The sequence below is a fragment of the Cyrtonyx montezumae genome, unplaced genomic scaffold, assembly GCF_038088225.1.
Source record: "Cyrtonyx montezumae isolate F1298 unplaced genomic scaffold, pur_monq_1.0 scaffold_10, whole genome shotgun sequence".
Taxonomy (NCBI): Eukaryota; Metazoa; Chordata; class Aves; order Galliformes; family Odontophoridae; genus Cyrtonyx; species Cyrtonyx montezumae.
This window is the reverse complement of record NW_027071826.1, coordinates 9,538,315-9,560,856: the sequence shown is the minus strand read 5'-3', so window position 1 is coordinate 9,560,856 and position 22,542 is coordinate 9,538,315. Positions and strand designations below refer to the sequence as shown.

The 22,542-nt window shown below is 40.0% G+C and overlaps 1 protein-coding gene across 7 annotated transcripts in view; it reads left to right on the top strand.

Annotated features, from left to right (window-relative positions):
- Nucleotides 1–22,542, top strand: part of TRAF3 (TNF receptor associated factor 3) — a 62,601-nt gene that overhangs the window by 4,838 nt on the left and 35,221 nt on the right. For 3 of the 7 annotated variants that reach the window (XM_065750178.1, XM_065750206.1, XM_065750212.1), the window contains exons 3-4: nucleotides 13,034–13,176; nucleotides 17,955–18,096. The gene's annotated coding sequence lies outside the window, so the exon portion shown is untranslated. Of the gene's footprint in view, nucleotides 1–13,033; nucleotides 13,177–17,059; nucleotides 17,136–17,954; nucleotides 18,097–18,991; nucleotides 19,017–22,542 lie in introns of those variants that run through there. The other 4 variants (XM_065750183.1, XM_065750190.1, XM_065750193.1 and 1 more) reach the window with 4 other exon arrangements.

The following is a 22,542-nucleotide window of genomic DNA, read 5'->3' as shown; positions in this document are numbered from 1 at the left end:
GAGAGATAATTAGGACAATTGTCTGAGCTTTTCATAATGGGCATGTAGTACCAGTAAACTTTACTGGTTTACTATCCACTTTCTCTGACTTTGTGCAGTGAAGAGCCTTCTCAAGAGTAAGTTTCCTTGGGTGATGACTTCTGACCATCTATTTCACAACTTCGTTAAGTCTTGAGTTTTGCTTAGGAGGTACAACCTTGAAATTCCAATTTGCCTTCTGCTTGTTTTAACCTCCTTTAAACCATCCCAAGTGACTTCTCTTTCTGTATGTTACGCTCTTCAGCTATTAATGAAATACTCTTATCAGATTGGCCAAACAACTTAAGATGGAAGAGAAATACAAACAATGCAAATGCTTTTTACTTATCAGGTTTCTTCCTCTGATTCAGGAAGTGGCTAAATATCATAGAATGGTTTGGGTTGGAAGGGACCTTCATGGTCATCTAGTTCCAACCCCCTGCTGTAGGCAGGACACCTTCTCACTAGACCAGGTTGCTCAGAGCCCCTTCCTGCCTGGCCTTGAGCCCCTCTAGGAAGGCTCAACAACCTCACTTGACAAGCTGTTCCAATGTCTCACCACTCTCACAGTAACCAATTTCTTTGTAATATCTAGTCTAGATCTCTTCCAGTTTAAAGCTATTTCCCCTTGTCCTGTCACTATGTGCCCTTATAAAAAGTACTGCTTTCAGTCATTCCATATCTTTTGTAAGTTCAAGTTGAGGAGGAATGACTTTATTCCAAGGTGTTCTCATCTCACATGAGCAAAATGACTGACTCCATGTTCCCATTTGCTTTTCTCCCAATATCCATCACTTCTCTCTTGAAATACTTGTTTCCAGACTTGTATTTATTTTCATAATTCTGGCTATTATCTGTAAATCAGCTTTTCTTCTAGCTCTCTGTAGCTGCCTGTTTGTTAGATCTTTTTTCCCCTTCTACCCAAGGTGAATTAACAGACTCTTCCAGGTCACTAAAGGTGAGTCTATTGTCTGAAGTCTACCTGTCCTTAAGTCTCCAAATGTTCCTTCTTACTGCATCCTTTTCACTGTTTCCTTTTCTGTTAAGAACAGTGTCCTTCTACATTTCAGTTCAGGAAACGTAACATCTGTAAATGTTCATTTCTCCTCTCTGAAGGTGTCAATACAGAATGGAAATACCAATGGATCCTGCATTGTAGTTATAGTAGTGGACGGTGCTGCTTTGTTGCCCGTGCTGCTTGGCAGTTTGTTTGATCTAGGTGATAGTAAGGTATTTTGACATTTTCTTGGAGCATGTGCAGAAGAATGCTCCTGGCAATCTCTAGGAAGGTAAGATGAGTTTATTGTTATTTTGTTTGTGTTCTTCATCTGCTATTTCTTGGCACCTGGGCCCATAAATTCCCCATCTTCTCCTTTCCTTCTTACAAATTCCTGAAAGCTTCGCTTTCATTTTTAAAAACTATGTTTAGCAGTGTAACTTTCAGTATTTTAGCCAGTAACTTGTTGAGGGAGTTTAGGGGATTTACTCTCCCTTCTGTTAGCCTGTGTGGGTTTTTTTTGCTGTTGTTGCTTGTTTGCTTGTCCTAGTTCTTTCAAAAACAAGCAAGTTTCTGCCCACAGCATTCTGCGAGGGGAGCTTCTTCCAGAATAGGTGTAGAAGGGGTTTGGAATTATCAGTTTGTGTGTACAGAGCTCAGCGGTACTTAGAGCTGAGGTATGATGGTGTAACTTTATAACCTTATTTACTAAGAAGTTTGGTGTTTGGTACAAGCTCAATGTATCGGTTGAGGGTTTAGGAGCACTGTAGATCTGGTAGGTTTTCAAAATCCTCTAAGATATGTGTGAAAAGGTGATTACTCTGGTGCAAGTGTGTCAGTGTGCTGTGCTAGCTGACAAAGTATGAAGCAGTTGTAACCTTGTTTGCAGCGTTTTAATATAACAAATGGCACAAGGAAAAGGGGGGACAAAATACAGCGAGGAAGAAAGTTCTTATAGATACATTTCATATGTAACTGTGTGCTCCTGTCATGTTTGCTTACATGAGAAAATGTTGTTAATGAAATAAATAGTGGAAATTGCCAGCAGTCATCTTGATGCATGCTTTATTGATGCTTTTTGTTCATTTACTGCCCATTTCCCTTAGTATATCCTGTAGCAGAAGAGCAACCTTAAAGATATATTGAAAGATATCCTGAGACTTTTTTTTCTCCTCTGTTCTGCTTTTGGAGAGGAAGTTCAAACACTCATAAGGTATTTTTAAACTGTCCTTGCTTCTTCACAAATATTTTAATTTCCATTTCCAACTAAACCTTTATTTCCTGGTTAAACAGACTTCCTACTGTACTTAATAAATTTGAATGTGGAAATATCTGTGAAAAAAGGGCTGTCAGATTGTTGTATGTGGAAAAATGATTTGGCTTCTCTTGTAGATAATCAGTTTTTATAGCATAATAAATAGGCCATGTGTTAAAGTACCAGTTGTTAACACCTCTAAAATAAAATGTTTGTCATGTTAAAGAAGGGGAAAAAAATTGGTGAGCTCTCCATTAGATGGTGCTGCTGGAATTGAAATATTTATATACCTAATGGAAGCAGGCATCTACCTAGAGCTGCTTTTACAACCTCCCCAACCCCCCAGTTTTTTTTAATGATTTCTTTTTATTAAAATACTTCCCAAAGGCAGTGATGCTTGCAAAAAAAAAAAAAAAAAATTCAGTTTGGAGTACATAGGGAAGATACTGAAAAGACAGGCTGTTTCCATGGGAAGGAGGCACGGAAGAAGCAAAGCATATACTTTTCGCATGGGTGATTTAGATTCTAGCAGCTGCCTCTTTTATTTGCAACTCTCATCTGTTTAAAAGATGGCTCTGAGTTACTTTCATACCCTCACTACCATGTAGATGAAGATACTGTAGTACTAAAGAAATTCAGTGTCAAGAAGTACTTGAGTTAAAATCCGCAAGTGAATTAGACTGACCATTACAGTGTTAGCACCCATATAAAGTTGGACTCGAGTCTTCTTGCTGCCTGCAGTCCACTTGTGTTTCTTTTTGAAGAGCAATGATTTTTTTTCAACTGAAGGACAAAACAGTAATATTTGTTTGCCTGAGCATGGCTGATGAGTGATTTTCAGAAAAACCTAAGGGAACAAATGTTGTACCTATGCATAGGCATATTGTGCCATCATAAATGCCATAGCTTATCCCAGTCTGAATGGTCTGGAGTTGTTGCTTCAAACCTGTGTGATTTCCCATGTGTCTAAAACTGTATCTGCCTGTTTTGCATTTCTTGGATACCTCAGGACATCTGAAATTGTGCTGAACACTCACGATTGGACAGTCAGCTCTTCATACATATTAATTTTAAGAAATGTTTGTTAGCAAGCATATCCTTGCTGTTAGGACTCTTTCAGAGATGGCAATGCAAGGTTGCTGAGGTCTTTGATATCTTCCACACCACAGAGCTGTAAGCAATAAAAAAAAAACAAAGCCTAATTTTTAGAAATAGTATTGGTCAGCAGGAGGAGAAGTTAGTCGTAGGTGTTGAACAAGTTGCTCTTTAAGGTCCTTTCCAACCCAAAAATGTTTCTGATTCTAGGTTGGGTTCATGAAGCCACAACCCTCTTCTCATTACAGGTAGAAGTATTTTTAGCATGATTTGAAGAGTATAGATGACTGTGACTAGTCAGCTAAAAAAGTTTAGTAGTTCTGAATAGCATTGAGTTAGAAACATAGCAGAGGAATTCTTTTTTTTTTTTTTAAGAAGCAGAAATATGTATTTCTTTTGGAATGCTTATATCCAGAAGCATTTGTGAAAGCTGACCAGCAGAGCTGGCTTAGCAAAAATCCACTTCTTGGGGTTGGAAATTTTAAATTATTTTGGATTTCATGAATAATTTTCTGTTTTCAAGAAAAGGAAATGAGATCCTTGATTAAATTCCATGTTTACTTTCTAACTTTACTTGGAGCTGTGTGTAAGTTGCTCTTAGTTCCCCAGAATTGAGAAGGCTGAAGTAATAAGGCAGAGGGATGGATCTCTTTGCTGGCCTTAATCATCTATTTGGGGAAAAACTTAAATAAAATGTTACTTAAATGTTGCTTATTATGTGATAATGGGGGAAATAGACAAGCTGTTGTGTGAGAGAATGAGAGCTTCACCTTGGGTATTTTATCGTTAACAGTAATTTATAGCTGGCTAATAATAATATGTGCAGGGGCAACTAAAAGATAGTGCTTACATACAGTTGCATAACTTCATATCAAATATGAACTTGCTATTCCTCAGTTACATGATTTGGCTTTCTGAGTAAGGCCAATCCAAATGTGGAAGTGAATCTAGAAGAAAGCAAGTCATACTTGATCATCTTGAATAGAAACCAATATTGCTGTAGGATAGTGTATAGACAGGGTAGTGATATTCTTGTTTCTGGGCTCTATTAGCAGGTACATAAATATTAGCAAATATTGACCTTGCTTCTTCCCTCTTGTATTTACTTACATCTGATTAAGTGGCTATCATTGTGTTTATAGGTTAAGACTTCACAATTAGTGGGATTTTCCAGTACATTTTGCAGTGCTTAGATTCCAGAGCAAGGAATAGCTATTGTCCCTGTTGCCCAAATAGAATCAAAAGCATATCCCATAAGAATGCTCATCAGAGAGGACGGTCAGGAAAGAAGGGACAAAATAGTATATTGTAGTGCATTAAGAATGTTTAGTTTTAGCAAAAAAAAGGTAATGGGTTTCTAGAGACTGATAAAAGCAGTGTTGTAATAGATCCGCAGAAAATGGATGGTGAAACTTATTTCTACTTAAAAAAAAAAACCAACAAAACCCAAACATTAAATTTGGAGTAAATGAAGGATTTTATTTTTATTTTTATTTTTATTTTTTGCACAGATACTCTTAAGAAAGGAGTATGGATGGGACAGTGCTGTTACGTTTATTGATAAACAGAAAAGCTCTTGATAGTAAATGTGGATACTTGTCTTGATTTAGAAATGACAAAGGGAGGAAGGAGCTGGTTAAGAAATAGAAAAAAAAAAAAAAGCAGTTTGTGAAAGATTACTTTGAACTGATTAAATTCATTATTTCTAGGAAATGATGGGGGAAGAATTATCAAAATAAAGAAGAACAGCAGAATGAAGATAATAGCTAGAATTCAGAAAACTTGTAGGTAAGAAGCCTACCAAGAAGTATTCAGTCAAGTTACCTGCTCTGTAGGGAAAAAGCATGAGTTACTAATTTGTACTTCCTTTTGCACTGGCACATAGAACAGACCTATTTGACTAAGTCAGTATGCTGCTAAGACCTGAAATCCAAGACAAAAAAGTACAAAGTTAGGTGAGAATGTTAAGGATAAGTAAGAATGACATAGGCACGGAGGAAAAACAAGTGTTTGAGGTATAAAACAATATCAAAGTAGTGAAGGAGGTAAAAATATGTTCTCATTATCCTTCATGTGGCTTTGAGCAGTAGGAGGATATTGTTCCAGCAGGTGATATGCAGGGAAAGTATCAAAAGTTGATGCCAAGAGGAATAAAGTAACAAACTCTGCTTTTTTTCTATGTGAGAATGAAGCGATATAATGAACCAGCTAGGTGTTAGCTCTTCAGCATGTTTATAGTGATTCACAGAGGTTAAATGCAATTCCAGATGTTTCCTTGTGTTTTATCTTGTGATTTCTTTTCTGTGAAATGAGTAATGTGAAACTGAGTAATACAACTTTATTTACCAGGAAGTCTCAGTTTGATGTAATTTGTAAACATCTGCAAGATAGCAGAATGAAGATAAAAATCCTACAGAAAAAATCTAATAGCCTTTATCACAGTTGGTCCTGTGTCATGATCAGAGGTCTGGGGGACTGTGTTAAGATGTTCTGTTTCACAGGATGTAGTTGCTGGGGTAGTGTGGGATGAACTGGAAAAGTGAGAAGAAGGATGCCAATAGCTGTGATTATCCTCGGCTATACTGCCTAGGCAACTATTTTTGTCTCCTGAGGTGATTAAAATTTTCAACAGTGATTTAAAGGATTGAATAATAGAGAATGAATATATTACTTTTGCAGATGGATACCAAACTGAGATTGCATGCAAGTGCTCTGGAGAACAGAATTCCCATTCAAAATGAACAGATCTTGATTGGGATACACATTGGCTTTGGGTAGCTCGATGCTCTTAAGTTTTCATATATTTTCCTTGCAGCAAGGATGTAGCTTAAATTTCTCCTGTTCTCCTGCTTTCAAATACTGAATCCAATTCAAGATGTCATTGAGCTTAAAATACTTGGCCTACAGCCTCATCCTAAATGAAATGCTGGAGTCTGAAGTTATGACTAAATGCAGCATGTCAGTCCTGATGCTGTTACAACCATTGAAATGAAATTGCATCTTTCTTCCACTTGTTGAACACACCCAGGGCTGTAGTGTGCTAGAGCTCTCTTGGTACCATGAATGCTGCTTAACCCACCAGTGAACACAAGTTCTATGTTGTACAAGGTTGTGAAGTGAACAGTGAAAATAAAGGAGCCACATTGTGTTTTTTCTCAATGCTACAAGCATGGCATATTCAAAGGGAAAGATGTGAAGACCAAGTTAAGATATATCAGTATCTTAATGTCTCTAGTCAGTTACTGGGGCTCAAGCATTGCCAAACACTGGATACAGTAAGTAAAACTGGATCAAAAGCATTTAGAGAGCATCTAATAATTCAGATGTTCATGTATGGCCTGACTGCCCTGGTAGAGCTCCCTGAGGCCTTAAAATACTCCCTTTAAACTGGTGCTGTTTCTTTGTTCCTCTGCTCTCTATTCTTCCTCCTGTAAAAAGTAACGTTTTTAAGTAGCCCTTGATCTTTGTACTTTTGAGACTGTTCTCTGGCCCCTGATTAAATCACCCTGTGTACTGAGATGTTCAGTGCTTGAATAAGGAGGTCAGCATATAATTGCTGTAATTAGTACAGAAGAGTTCAGCTCCCATTGTTCTAGGCTAAATGTGTTCTAGGCTTGGTGTCCCCCAAGGGTCAGTTTTGGGGCCCATCTTGTTTAATATCTTTACTGATGACCTAGACGAGGGGATTGAGTGTACCCTCAGCAAGTTTGCAGATGACACCAAGTTGGGAGGATGTGTCAATCTGATGGAGGGTAGGGAGGCCCTTCAGAGGGATCTGGATAGGCTGAATAGTTGGGCTGAGCTCAATGGGATGAAGTTCAATAAGGCCAAGTGCTGGGTCCTGCACTTTGACCACAATAACCCCATGCAATGCTATAGGTTTGGGGAAGAATGTCTTGAAGACTTTATAGAGGAAAAGGATCTGGGGGTGTTGGCTTAACATGAGCCGGCAGTGTGCCCAGGTGGCCAAGAAGGCCAACGGCATCTGGCCTGTATTAGAAATAGTGTAGCCAGCAAGAGTAGTGAGGTGATCATCCCCCTGTACTCAGCTCTGGTGCGTCCGCACCTCGAGTACTGTGTTCAGTTTTGGGCCCCTCACTCCAAGAAGGACATTGAGGCCCTGGAGCGTGTTCAGAGAAGGGCAACAAAACTGGTGAGGGGTCTGGAGCACAAGTCTTATGAGGAGCGGCTGAGGGAGCTGGGATTGTTTAGTCTGGAGAAGAGGAGGCTCAGAGGAGACCTTATTGCACTCTACCACTTCCTGAAGGGGGGTTGTGGTGAGGAGGGGGTAGGCCTCTTCTCCCTGATAAGTAATGACAGGACGAGAGGGAATGGCCACAAGTTGCGCCAGGGAAGATTTAGATTAGACCTCAGGAAGCATTTCTTTTCTGAAAGAGTGGTCAGGCACTGGAATGGCCTGCCTAGGGAGGTGGTTGAGGCACCATCCCTAGCGCTGTTCAAGAAGCGTTTAGATGAGGTGCTAAAGGACTTAATTTAGTAGTTGGGTAGAGATAGTGATAGGAGGATGGTTGGACTAGATGATCTTATAGGTCCTTTCCAACCTTATGAACTTATGAACTTATGAACTTAAATGTTGGATATTCATCAGTTTTCAGTAGCTAGAATGAGATGATGTGGTGACTGGATCATTCTTTGTGCACTTGCTGGGTATGGTCAGTGCTGTTTGTTATGGTATTACAGGTTTGCCTTGGTTCTGGAAGAATGAGTTAGAGAAGGTGGTCCAAGTTAACTAACTGGAAAAACAGGGATGAGAATTAAAACTGGGCTGATGACTTTTCAGGGCTATGTTAATTGGTAAAACTAACCTTTCAGTGTTATACATGGCAAAAATATGTAGGGGAAATGAGTATGGGAATGTTCCACATCTTAAATCAGTTGTCATTGCCTTGCAGTTTGCCCAAATGTAACAGTTTCTGGTCCATACTCTGACTTGGAAATAGTTGGACTGTAAGTGTAAAGTCTGAGTAGTCAGTACCTTGGTAGTGAACTCTCAGCTGTTTTAAAATAGTGATATAGTGGAATTATAGAATAATTTGGGTTGGAAGGGTCCTTCAAGTTCATCTAGTTCTACCCCTCCCCTATAGGCAGGGATACCTTCCACTAGACCAGGTTGCTCAAGGCCTCATCCACCCTAGCCTTGCATGCCTCCAGGGAGGGGGGTATCCATAACCACTCTGAGCAACCTGTTCCAATGTCTTGCTGCCTTCACAGTTAGGAATTTCCTCCTAATATCTAGTCTAAATCTACTCTCTTCCAGTTTGAAGTCATTTCCCCTTGTCCTCTTGCTGTATGCCCTTCAAAAAAGTCTCTCACCAGCTTTTCTGCAGGCCCCTTTCATGTATGGAAAGTTGGTTCTAAGGTCCTACCAGGGCTTTCTCCAGGCTGAAAAGCCCCAACTCTCTCAGCCTGTCCCTGTAAGAAGGAGGTGCTCCAACCTTCTAATCATCTTTATGGCTCTCCTCTGGACCGGCTCCAGCAGCTCCACATCCTTTTTGTGTTGGGGACCCCAGAACTGCATGTGGTACTCCAGGTGGGATATCTTGAGAGCAGAGTAGAAGGGCAGAATCACCTCCCTCGACCTGGTGCTGGTCATGCTTATCTCAGTACAACCCAGCAGACGGTTGTCTTTCTGGTTGGCTCACATTGCCTCGTGTTGAGACTTTGATCAACCAGCACCTTCTCCTTAGGGCTACTCTGAAACCATTCTCTGCCCAGCCTGTATTTGTGTTTAGAATCGCCCTGACCCAGATGCGGGAATGTAGGACCTTGTACTTGGTTGTGCTGAGCTTCACAAAGTTGGCATGGGCCCACCTCTCAAGCCTGTCCAGGTCCTGTATGGCATCCTTTCCATTTAGCATGTCAGCTGCACCACTCAGCTTGGTGTCATCAACCAAGGGAGCTTTGCTTTATCTTCTTAATCTGTCTGTGAGCAGAGTGCAGTAGAAGGACAGAGGTCTCAATTACAGGAAAAAAAAAAAGTAGTCTTCTGGTTGTGTGGTGATATTCTGTTTGCCTTCATCTGCTCCTTTCTTCCTTTCACTATAGGATTACACTGTTTGCTGCTGCTGGAAGGAGTTCTTTTTTATGCATCCTTTGCATAGTTTGCTAGTACTGATTTCTCTTTTTTTTTTTTTTTCTGTCATAGTGCAGTTTTGTATTACTGTACTAGGGCCCTTTCCTGAAGCAAGTGGAAATGTGTTGTTTGACAAGATCTGCCGAAACCTCTGTAGCATTGTATTCCTACCTGAATTAAGGAAAGGTGCTTTCATGGCATGACCTTTGCTTATGGCAGTGGCTCAGAAGTTTCTGATCTCTTTAGGGCCATCTTGCAAAAGAACAGATTAAGCTTTCTTCAGTATGACTTCTGATTGCATAACAAACTAGGAAGAGCTGTGCTTATACTTAAAATTTGAAGAGCATCAACTGCCTTTAGGTGGGAAACCTAAGGCAGACTGCAAACCCAAAACTGTTCTGGCTGTGGTTTTTTGATAAGGCATGCAGGAAGTGCAGCCTGCTAGTTATGGAAGGTGAGGGCTGGTATTCGCTAATGTGGATAAAGTCGATGAAACTAGTGGAAATACTATGCTGTTCAGCCTACGTGACGACTGGAAGGCTAGGTGCAGGGCACAGGTAAGAAGTGTTCTAATGTCCTGGGTTTCTGGAAGAGCTGCTGACAACTTTGAGTCTTTGGGGCTGTTCATTACTTTGACCACTATGACTCAGAAATATTGTATTTTACTTAGGTAATGCAGCTGTATTACTTGTCCTGGGCTGTGTGTTCCAAGTGTAGAACTTGACTCCTCAAATAAATGTGTGGGTTCATCCCCAGATAACAGTTAAAAATGCACTTCTGATTTCACAGAATCATAGAATGAATAGCTTAGGTTGGAGGAGATCCTAAAGATAACCTAGTTCCAGCCCCCCTGCTATGGGCAGGGTTGCCACTCACTAGGTCAGGCTGCTCAGGGCCCCACCCAGCCTGGCCTTGAACACCATATGTGGGGCATACACAGTTTCTCTGGGCAAACTCTTTCAGTGCCTCACTACTTTCCTCACAGGAGAGGTGCTCCAACCCTCTGATCATCTTCATGGACCCCCTGGATCTGCTCCAGCAGATCTATGTTTGGCCCCAGGGCTGGGTGCAGTGTACTACAGGTTGAGGCCGCATGAGGACAGAACAGAGGGGAAAAATCACTTCCCTTGCCTTTCTGGCCACCCCCCTTTGAAGAAGCCCAGGATACAGTTGGTTTTCTGGGCTGCAGATGCACACTGCTGGTTCATGTTGGGCTTTTCATTCACAAGAATCATCAAATCCTTTTCAGGGCTGCTCTCAGTAAGTTCTCCTAGTTTGTACTCATATTTGGGATTGCCTTGACCAAAGTGTAACACCTTTGACTTGGCCTTGTTGAACCTTGGTAAGTTCATGTAGGCCCACTTTTCAAGCTTGTGCAGATCCCTTTGGATGGCATCCCTTCCTTCTGTTGTGTCAACTGCACACTCAGCTTAGTGTCATGAATGGACATGTTGAGGATGTGCACAATCCCACTATTCCAGGTCATTGATAAAGATGTTGAAGAGCACTGGCCACAAGGCAGACCCCTGGAAGACACCACTCATCACCAGCTTCCACCTAGACATAAAGTTGTTGACCACAACCCTCTGGCTGCACCTATCCAACCGGTTCCTTATCCACTGAATAGTCCAGCCTTCAAATTCGTATCTTTCTAATTTAGAGACAAGGATGTAGTGTGGGATCAGGTCAAAGGCCTTGCATAAGTCCAGGCTGTGAGCAATGTCAGTTGCTCTTCCTTGGTCTACCAATGCTGTCGTTCCATCTTAGAAGGCCACCAATTCATCAGGCATGATCTGCCCTTGGTGAAGCCATGCTGACTGTACTGGAAAACCTTGTTTTGCATGTACCTTACCATAGCTTTGAGGAAGATTTGTTTCATTATCTTCCCAGGCAGAGGCTCAAGGCTCACAGGCTTGTAGTTTCCCACATCTTCCTTTAAAACTTGCTTAAAAATTGGAGTGATGTTTCCCTTTTTCCAATCACTGGGGCTTTACTTGACAACGGTGACTGTTCAAATGTGATGGAGGGTGGCCTGGCAACTACATCAGCCAGTTCCTTCAGGACCTTGGGGATGCATGTCATGGAGCTCATGACACTAAGCTGAGTTCAGCATTAACTCTTTAATGTCCAGTGTGCTGCTTGATGTTGTGATGTAGAATACTGATGAAAAACCATAAAACCATGACAGGGGATAACATTGACCTTGGCCTCTCTTTTGTAACCAGTTACCTGTAGAAACACATCTCTGGCCAAGTTCAGTTCCATCTTTGCCATGACTTTCTTGATCTACATGTCTGGATAACATTCCTGTACTCTTCCCCCAGTGCCAGTTGTACTTCAGTATTAGAACAAATGTGGTCTTTGTGCTTTTGAGATGTTGTATAGTTAGATTTAATCAATGTTTGATTTTGCAATCTGAAATGCTCTAGAACTCAAATCCTAATACTTTTCCAATTAAGATTGGCAACGTTAATTGAAAATATTTTTTAAACTTGCAACTTTCCAGAAGTTGTATAATTAAACACTTAATCCTTAGTGTTACAAAAAAGTAAAAAAACCGAAACTAAGCTACACACAATGATCTCAACAATCTGAATTTTTAAATTTATTGCATTTTTTATCAGACAAAGGGAAATAATACTGTGAAATGCTTTAATTTATACTCTAATTTTATTTTGAGCTGCCTGATTGATTTAAAGCTGTTGTCAGCCCCTGAAAAATGGAGGGAGGATTCTCTCATTTTAGTTACTCCATTATGAGTAAACTGGGTTTTATGCTGTAGTTGTGTTAGAGAATGTTTTCATTGGTAGAAGGCAAGAAAGCCTTTCAGTTGGTTACTGACTGTAGGGATTGTTGGCTCTCGTGCTGCCTTTTATTTCCCAGTAAATTGAACACAGAAGAAATAGGATGGTATCATGCCTTCTTGTAAATCCATTCTTGTTGTTTCACATATATTCATTTTTTTACAAGAATAAACTGGTAGTTTAAACTACATTTAATTCTTAGTATTGCTACTCAAAAGTGGCCTTGGTATGCTAGCCAATATGTTTTAATAGTGTTTGATGGTATTAAATCTACCTTTGTTTTCAGTCTTCGTATTCCCTCTCTCTCTCATCTGAGTGTAAATGTTTCCTGTGCTGAATATGTTCAAGTACAGTGGCTAGTAAAATTAGATCTGTGTTGAGAATTGGAGTGTGCACCTCAGATCGATAGTTTCTTTTCTTGGTTTTGGTTCAGGTTAACAGAAGTATCTTTACATCTGCAGTTTCTGGAAATTTAAGAACACTGTGAACCTCTGGCCAATAAAAATTTTCCCATTATGTAAAACATTCTTGCAGATTAGCTTGACTCACTCAAGGGTGACAGTAGTGACTTCCTCCATGAAATAAATACATTTTTGCAATGAATTTTCTAGACAAATAATGTATCTCAGTGTACCGTTTTGACTTGATGTGGTTTGTATAGTTTCATGCAACTTTAACGCACTATTTCTCTTACATATTTTCAAGCTTGAGAGAATGTTTCTTTATATTAAAAGAAGGCTTGAAACCAACATTATTTGTTTGTTTCCCAGCAGGAAAGCCTGAGTGCTTAGGCTTTAACTGAATCAAGACCAGCTCTCAGCAGCAGGAGACAATATATTAATCCATTGGAAGCATACACTGCAGTCTCATGTATCACTGTGTTTATGCTGTGAATTTTTTTTCATGTTAACAGGTAGGTTGAATTTTTCTTATCTGCTATATATGCATGTTGTTGTAATTTTAGAAATGTGGTGACAGTTGTGAGGGTTGGGTTTTTTTTTTTAGGGGAAGGGGTAGTGGTAGAATTCCTGTAATTGTATGAAACTGTAAAGTACCTTATTCTCCTTTATGTTTTCACATCTCTAAGCTGATGGTATTAATTTTACAAATCGCCTTCAGTGCTTGAACTTGCCTTTGGGTATAATACCTCAAATCTCAAGCAAGTTTCTCTTGTTTCTGTAAGCCAGCCCTCTTGTAGCACTGCTGTTTTTTTGTCTTCCACACAATCTGAGTGGACTATTTAGCAAGTTCTTCTGTGCTGTCTGCCTGATGGAGTTATGGTGCCTGACAGTATATGGAGGTTTCTTAATAAATTCTTGGTGTTTTATCAGTTTTATTCTATTTGCAGCCAAGGTAAGCATTATTGTCTCTATTTTACTGAACGCCAGTGGGAAAATTGTTTTTTTTTTTGGGGGGGGGGGTATGGCTTAGAACTACAATAAGTGGGTAGTCACTTCCTTAGTCAAGAGGAAAAAATCTTTTAGAATTGTACCTTAAATATTGTTGAGGTTCTGCTCACCTTCCTTGTTGCAACTGCTTTTTCTGGAGTTTGCAAAGAAAAGATACTTCTACAAAAAGTTAGCAGTCCTGTTTGCCTTTGGTTTAAACTGTAAAATAAGTTTGGATAATAAAAAGTGAAACAGTTACTCCTTTTAACTTCTTGACAAGATCACACTATTCCTCAATTCTCTGGGTGAGCAGCAGGGGTTGTGTCCTCAGAGAGCAGCAGCAGATGATACTGTGAGACTGCAGAACATGAGATTCTGTGCCCTCTTCCTCAGAGCAGGTGCAGCTTTATAAAGTTGGAAGCTAGATAAGTTCTCTCCAAAACTTTATATGGAAAAGGAGAACAAAGATTATTATTTTTTTTCAACAATTCTTTTAAGCATTATGAAAAAGAACCTTCTGAATACCACAAATTCTGTGGGTCTTGAATGATTTGTCAAGTAGACTTGGTGCTTTTCAGTAAGAATTTCTTCCTTGGTGCTAGCTTGTAATGTAATTCCAGGTGTTGGTCTTGGTTATCATTTTTCTCCCAAGAAATGCTGTGTGTATCCTTAATGCTGGGATTCGCACATTCAGAAGGCAACTAGACTGCATGCGTCTGTCTTGAAGGGATTCTCAGCGTCATGAAGCAATATAGGCTAAAAAGTGTTCTTAAGATGCTACTTCTAGACTACATGCAGAAAATGAAAGCTAAAGTAATACACATAAAAGGAATGTGAAGAGGTGAGAACTTGATAGATGTCCAGGTGAGGAAGGAGAAAGGAGGCATTGTCTCCTTCCTCAGAGAAGGAGAACAGAGAAGTATGGAAGTGCTCTAAGTCATGTAAAAATGTCTTGTTAGTTTTGATATTTTAACTTTTTTACCCCTATTTCAAAGCCACCATGCCCTTTCCAAATCTGTTGTATTTTTTAAATGTAGTACTTGTTTAGTGTACAAACCAGGGAAGAGGTTCTAAACTGAAGATGACCTTTGGTATTGAAAATATCCTTATTAGTATATGCATACTTAAATAACTAAAACTTTGTATGGGACCTATGCCATACTAAAGAAGAAAGAAAACAAATGAAAACAACCCAAGTTGTAAGACTGGTATCTTAGTGCATGGAAACTCAGAAGCCCCTGTGAACAGTAAGCAGAGGACTTATGCACAGCTGTGAGAAAGCAATCTTTCTTCCATCTGTGAGTGAGGGAGTGGGTAGTGAATGTGTTGATTATATCTGTGAAGCTGTACCTATGTTGCCCATTACCTTTTCTTTAAAAGATCAGTATAAACCTTGTTGAAGCATGCCACTAAAAGCAAGCAATTTTTTTCACTACTGGGAGCCAGAAGCCAAAAGGATTTGTGCAGATGAATTTTTTTATTCCAGTGCCCTTCCTGCTTTTCTACAAGTAGTGTGCTCTGAATACTGGCTCTTGGCTCTTGCACCTCCTGGGGCTGCAGTGGGAGGTCAGGAAGTGAGGTACAGGGTGCTGAAGGGTTGCTGATGGTTGCTGTACAGCTAAGTAAATAGATAATTTTATGAAAAATAAGATAGAGATGCAGGAATAACAGAACAGTAGAGAAAATCCTAGAGATCCCACAAAACTGAGGTTTATTCCCTTAAACCCATCTGATACAGCCGGAGATGATTGAAACAAACCATGCTGTAACTCTTGCTTCTTTTCTGGGATCCTTCAGTCTTCCCCTGCCTGTGTTTTGTGTAGCCATCTGAAAGACTGCAGTGCAGTAATTGGCAAGGAAGGGATTACTGGGAGGGAAAATCAGGCTGTGGTGACTCCTTTTGCTGAGATCTGCATTTGGGAGCAGAAGGTAATGAATGGATGCCTTCCAGTTCCAGATTCAGTGATCTGGCTGTTTGCTGAAGAGAATGTGGTTCAGTCTTCATTAAGTGTCCCTAGTGTTTGCATGTGATGCCAGAAAGCCAGTAAGTTTAGTGATGCAGTGGTCAGTTTCATTTTTGATATGAAATACTTGCAGTTTCTGCCTAATACTTTGTATTTAATCCTTTGTGCTCAGACAGTGGAGAATAAGGTAAGATTTTTGTTGCCTGACATTTTAAGGATAATGGAAGTTGTGCATGGCGTAGCATGCAACAATAACTGCATTCTGTTGGAGAGTAAAAGTTTTGATTACCTTTTTAATTGCTTCCAACACATGGAAATTCATCGTAATAAATTCTGTAGATCATCTAGTGTACTCAAGTTGACAGCTTTTGTACTTCATATGAATGAAAAGAATTTTTTTTGTCAGTTCTTAACTCTGATTTTTCCAGTATAACAATGGGAAATTCTTTTCAAGAACAATGTTCCCAGAATGTTTGTTCTTTTGTTTATCATAAGAGCTGAAAACCAATCCTTTCTGTCTTGTTCCTGTCTTTGGATGTTTTTTGATGTCAGAGTTTAAGGGTATAGCACCATCATAGCGCTGCAATTTAGGTGTGAAGCATTCTTACTGAACTCATTCAGTAAGAATGAAAGTGTGGAGACCACTAAATACTTTGTGAATTGGAAGGAGTTTTGTGTAGGAAGATGGGAGGGGCTGAGAGCTCAAAACTCCCCATGATAAATTAAGCTTTATAGCTGAGCATGTGAATGGCACAGTGACAAGGGTAATCATAATCGATCTCAAAATTCTGGATCAGAGTTTAAAGGGGCTTTGGAACTTGTAACTTGTTGAGTTACTGTATTACAATTTAGTATTGCATGTATTAGACATCTACAAGCAAAATGGGCTCATTGGGAGTTAATACACTATTTTGGTGGGGAAAGTATTGTACAGATCCAGATCTTCTTTTCATATGAGTAATAGTTTGTTTCTGTACGTCTTAGTGTTGGGCTATTTTTCAGTTCTCTTTCTAGAATGAGACAGATTGGTCTTTCATTAGTCAGTGTATTTCTTTTTCTAGAGTCTGCAGCCACTCATTACTCTTAGTAGGATTGTGGTCTGTTCTATTAGAAGTGTAGCCCTGCCTTTTTAACCTGAGGACCAAAGGTGAATTGAAATGTGTGACATAGATCAAAAAGGACTTACTTAATAGCTCTGAAAATCTGTGGCATTTCTAAATAAATATTATCTTGATCTCATGTTATGAAGTTATTTTCTTTATACATGATTAGGAGAATGAAAGCCTAGCACATTCAGCAGCTGATACGGTGACTGTCTTCATTTCCATAAACAATTCTATGTAACTGCTGAGGTTGATCCATCTTTGCAGCATTTTGTGCAGGATGACAGCTGGGAGTACCCTGCCAAACTGGGCACTTGGTGCCAGTCTGCTTAGTGTCATCTGGAAACATGGTTGCGCTGGCACTACGGAATAGCTGGTCACGTTTTTCAGACCTTTCTGACACTGTTAGGCTTTGTGGTAGGTGGCTGCAAACTTCCTTGACAAGAGCTGAGAAACTAAAAGTATTGCAGAAATGTGGTGTATTGTGTATATGGCTAAATGAGTTTTCTACAACATGGTCGCAAAATTGTTCTTGAAATGTAAACATGAAGACTGTGTGGGGGTTTTAGAGTTGGTGTATTGGTTGCTTGAGTGATGATGTGGTATTTGTTGTGTTTAAAGTTGGCTGTCACCTTTTAGAAATGTACACAGATAAAGATTGATGGAGTCTTCTGTTAATAATGCTTTCAGGCTCTTCCTCTTCTCATCTGTGCCTGTTAAAATGTTAAGTTCAAGAAAGGTTCCCCAACACGTTACGTTCTTCTAACTGTGTTAATATATTGTCTTAGGGTTTTATTGTCTTAGGGTGAGTGCTTTTTAAGAAACTCTCTGCAGAACACTTGGGTAATTTTCCAGAACTGGAATACTATTTCTAGATAGAATTTCTTAGACTGTTAAGAAAAAAGTTGCACTTCTCTGAGGAGTTCCTTACACTCTGAGATGGCTACTAGTGTATCTGAGTGGAGAAGTTTGTATGAAGGCAGGAAAAATTGGCAACGTTCACTTTGTGTAGGTCCTGCTGTAGTGTTGTTTTGTTGAAAAATACTGTGTGAGATAGTGGAGGAGAGGAAAACAGTGATTTAAAAATCATATGTTTGTATGTATGTGCTATTCTACACTGTTTTTAAAATTTTCTGTTAAAACTTAGTCTAATGAAACCAAGAATATAACTTTACTGATGCTGAAAAGCATGGTTTTTGAATGAAGATGACATAATTTAAACTTTTCTTTCTTTAGGGTGAAGAAAGAAACTGGGCAGACTTGCAAAGTTCTTTCTCTCAAGAGTAAAGAGAACCCTTACAGACCATTGAGAAAGTGCTTTTTCCTCCCCTCTTCTCAAGCTACAGATCAAATGAGATTCAAATAAAACAAAGGAAATGTAAGCGATCAAAAATTCAGTTCCAAACTTGGGGAAAGGGAGGGATGTTAGTCTGTAAAGAAAAGGAGGATAGTTCTTGTGTCAGATTTGATGAAACTTCTTTGGAAATCAAGAGGGTTCAAAAGTAACAGATCACTTTTTAATGTGGTCTTCTCTTCAGTTGTCTTTCGAGAACTTTTTGTGAGAAGGAATATATGAATTCCTGACTGATGCACAATTTACCTGTTGTATTGTAAAATACCTAAACGTGTTCTTACAGAGAACACATACTAAAGAGCAGATTCCAAGAAAATACATAGATTTTTATGGAATCATCTGTTTGGAGACTCACTTCTAATCTTCTGATGCTTATGACTTGATCGGGGGTGTTGCTTGACACTGTCTTCGCATCTTTTGTCTGTTAGGATAAACACTATGTTTGTCAGCTTATGAATTTGGTAACATTGGATACATTTTTAAAGGTGATAGATGTTCTCCTAAGAACATTCTTCCTGAGCAGTCTTCACTGAGTTGACGTAAGTGGTATGGCTTGTTGACTATTTTTCTGCTTATGTGCCATCTCAAACTTTACTGGAAATTATCTCCTTTTTGCCTTGTTTTTTTTTTTTAATTTCAGCATCTAGTCATACACGAATTTCCTTCTCTTGGTCAATGAAAATGTAATAGAACTTGTTGTCAAAATGAACATTTATTTTGTTGACTTTAGTCTGAATTTCCATGTTCAGCACTTAGTTTCCATTACACTACTGCTGTTATGAAAGGTTGACATCAGGAAAATGCTTTATTTTTTTAAATGTATTGCAAATTCTTGTGCTTCGAGGTGAAACTTCAGTGTGAAGGTTGATGGCTTGAGTGAAGCTACTGATCAAAGCTCATCAATAAAAGGAGTCTATATAAAGGATAGCGTATGAATCCAAATGGTTTGTATGAATAGAAGTTGTAAAGATACATATTTATATATAGAGATGTGGGAGGAGGAAAAAAAAAAGGGTGATGGTACCTCATTAAGCATTTATAATTTTGATATGGAAAGGGAGAAAAAGTTAATATTACCCTTATTCGGCTGAACTTGGATACTGTGAACTTGCCCTAATTACAGCTGTTACTGGCTCTCTATCCTCTGTAAATGTACTTAGAAAAGCCATTAATTCAGTGAGGCATGGTAGCTGTTTGGACTGATAACAAAATGCATTCTTGTTCCAAAATGGGATTAGCTTCGCTTATATTATTTGCTGACAGCTGTGCTGGTGATATCTGTGATTAGTAAAATTCTTGGTGCTGAGTGATACCCAGGTGAAGAACTCACTAGAACTATATAAAGAAAAAAATATATAGTGTATGCTTCTGAATACATAGTTTCTTCATTTCATTTTATTTGATTTTATTTTTTCCCTGAGTAACTGTTGTGAAAAAAGTTTTTTTTTACTTTCTTTCAAGATGGTTTATGATTAATCTACAGAATTTTCTTACCTGAGCTAACTCTAGGAATTTTCTGTGCTTGACCTCAAAGTATTTGCTTCTAAAGTTAATAGAGGAAATGCTAAATAGATGCTTTGAAGCTACTTTTATTATAATTTTTTTTCTCAAATGTTGTATTTTGCCAGCTAAGAAAACTGACAGCTTTATCTACTGAAAGCAAATACTCATCTTCTTTAGTCTTGAATGAAATAATGAAGGGAAGTCTCTCTGCACTGTAGGCTGTGATCCTGTCCCTAGTGTGTTCTAGACACTTTTTAACAGTGGGAAAAGATCCCAGGAGCTGGATTGGACCGGGTGCAGGGACTAGATGAGTGTTTTGGAGTTTTCATTTATTTTGTGACTTGGAGATACATGTGTTCTAGAAGGTAACAAGATAACCAGCTAAGAAGCTGGTTTACATTTGAAGCTCACTTATCTTCTAGAAGTAACAATGTAAGAGCTGCCAGGAAAAGTGAAAATCTTTCAAAGAAAGGATACTTCACAGAAGTAATGAAAAAAAGAAAAGCTTTGTAATGATACAGTGGTAGTTCTGCTTAGGTAGAGAGATGCTGACCTCACTAGCTATTAGTCTATGACGATATTCCTAGTGCTTTCAGATCTTCTAGTATATTTTGTGTGGATCATAAAGTGCTGGGCTACAAGACCATTTAATTGAACTGTCTTGGGGAAGGGGGGACTTTTTTCTTTTAAAATTTTCTACAAGGACTTTGACTGGTGACGCTTCAATCTCAGTTGAAGAAGATTCTAAAAATAATGCTTTCTACTGATACGGAATACTTTGGGTCAGGAAGGCTATAAGTAATATCATTCTTATTTTTTCATTGAAGAGGAAAATATAAAATGGTAAGGTCTGAAAGCTGTGAACCAGTGTTAAAAAAAAAAAAAATTCCAAACCACTGCTGTGATATTTGAAGCATCATTGCCTAGATCTAAGTTATTTGAAAGAAGTAGAGAATCACAGCTGTTTGTCCTCTGAATAGTCATTGCTGGTGCAACGTACTTGCTGTGGAGACCAGTTTCAAGGCAGATAAGACTGCACTGGGTGGGTGAGGGATCTAAAGCAAAAAAGGCTGACCAAAAAGCTCTTTTTAGGGCTTTTTTGAAGCCAGCAAAAGTGCTGTGCCTATGTCACGGGGCTGACAGCTTTTGGGTGGGCTGCTGAGCTAGCAGGGGTGAAGCTCACACTGCCTGTCCCTTGACCCCGAACCTTGGCTGCTAGGTTATAAGCAGCTCTAGGGAGGGCAGAAGCTAGCTTCTGCCTGCATAATGTGCCGGGTGAGAAAAGGGTGTTGCTGCCCACTGACAGCACGGAGGGAAAGTCAGAATGTGAGCACAGCCCACACTGCCCATACAGTACTGCAGCAGCAGGGGTGGGAGGCAGGTGGAGCAGCAAGGTGCATAAGTGCTGACCCTCTTTGCTCAGGAGACCAGCTCTCTGATTGGTAGTCTCAGATTGCAGGTTTAAACATAGTCTCCACCAGACAGTGGGCTTGCCTGAGGAAGACTGTGGTGACCCAGATGGAGGGCCTGCCCAGAAATGTGGTGGTTCAGGTCTCTGGCTGCAGGGAGTGCTGAGCCTGCTGCTGTGGGAGGGTGGCAAGGATTCCATGTGCACGAATCACGTGGATGAGCTGCTCAGCTTGGTGGTGCAGCTCAGGAGAGAGGTGGAAAGACTGAGAGCCTCTGCCAGGAAAGACAGAAGGGTAATTGTGATAGCTGATTTCCTTCTGAAGGGAATGGTGGGCCCCATATGCAGACCTGACCTGCACGGAGGTGTACTGCCTCCTGGGGCCCAGATCAGGGATATCACAAAAAAACTCCCAGGTCTGATTAGTTCCTCTGATTTTTATGTTATTGATAGTTCAGGCAGGCAGTGATGAAATCACTCAGGAAAGCCTGCAAGCTATCAAAAGAGATTTTAGGGGTTTAGGGTGGTTGGTTGAGGGAGCGAGAGCACAAGTCATATTTTCCTCTCTCCCTTCTGGGATAGTGAGGGATACAGTGCGGGGTAGGAAAACTCAGGCCTTGAATTTGAATAAGTGGCTGAAAGGCTGATGGCTGCCACAAGAACTTTGGGTTCTTGGGCCTTGGAGTGGTTTACTTGGCCCCTGTCCTGATGGCTGTGGATGGGTCTCACCTGTCTCTGGGGGAAAAGTGGATCCTAGCCCAGGAGGTGGCAGGGATCATTGGGAAAGCTTTAAACTAGCTATGAAATGGGAAGGGGAGAAAATGTTGCTCGGTAGGGTGAAGTGAGTAGTTCAGAGATGTCAACTCGATTTGATGAGGGAAGAAGGTGGAGGTCAGCAAGTCAGAGAAGGGTTTGGGGATGTAGTCATTGTAGAAGATTGCAGGGAAATTCCCACTAGGAAGCAGTGGGGAAAACTTCAGATTTCTTTTGGAGGTTTGTGGGAGGACCCCTCTAGAAAGGTGGTGTGCCAGAAAGCCCAGCTGAAGTGCCTTTACACCAATGCACACAGCATGGGAAATAAGCAGGAGGGGTTGGAAACAGTGATGTGTTTGGAAAATTATGATCTGATTGCTATCATGGAAACATGGTGGGATGAGTCTCATGATGCATACTGTGATCAAGAGCTTTGGGCTCTTCAGAAGTGGCAGGCAGGGTAGGAGGGAAGGGGGAGTTGCCTTCTATCTTAGGAAGTGGATAGATTGTGAAGAACTGTGTCTGATTCTCAACTATGACCAGGTTGAGAACTTACGGATTAAAATCAGGGATCAGTCCAGTAAAGAAAATCTAGCAGTTGGGGTCTACTACAGCCCACCTGATCAGGAGGAGCCTGCTGATGAGGCCTTCCTTCTTCAGCTGTGGAAGGTGTAGCACCCATGGGCTGTTGTCCTCATAGGGGATTTCACATGGATATCTGCTGGGATAGTGGCACAGTGAGTGGCAGACAATCCAGGAGATTCCTAGAGTCTTTTGAGGATAACTGTCTTTTGAGGGGAAATGGT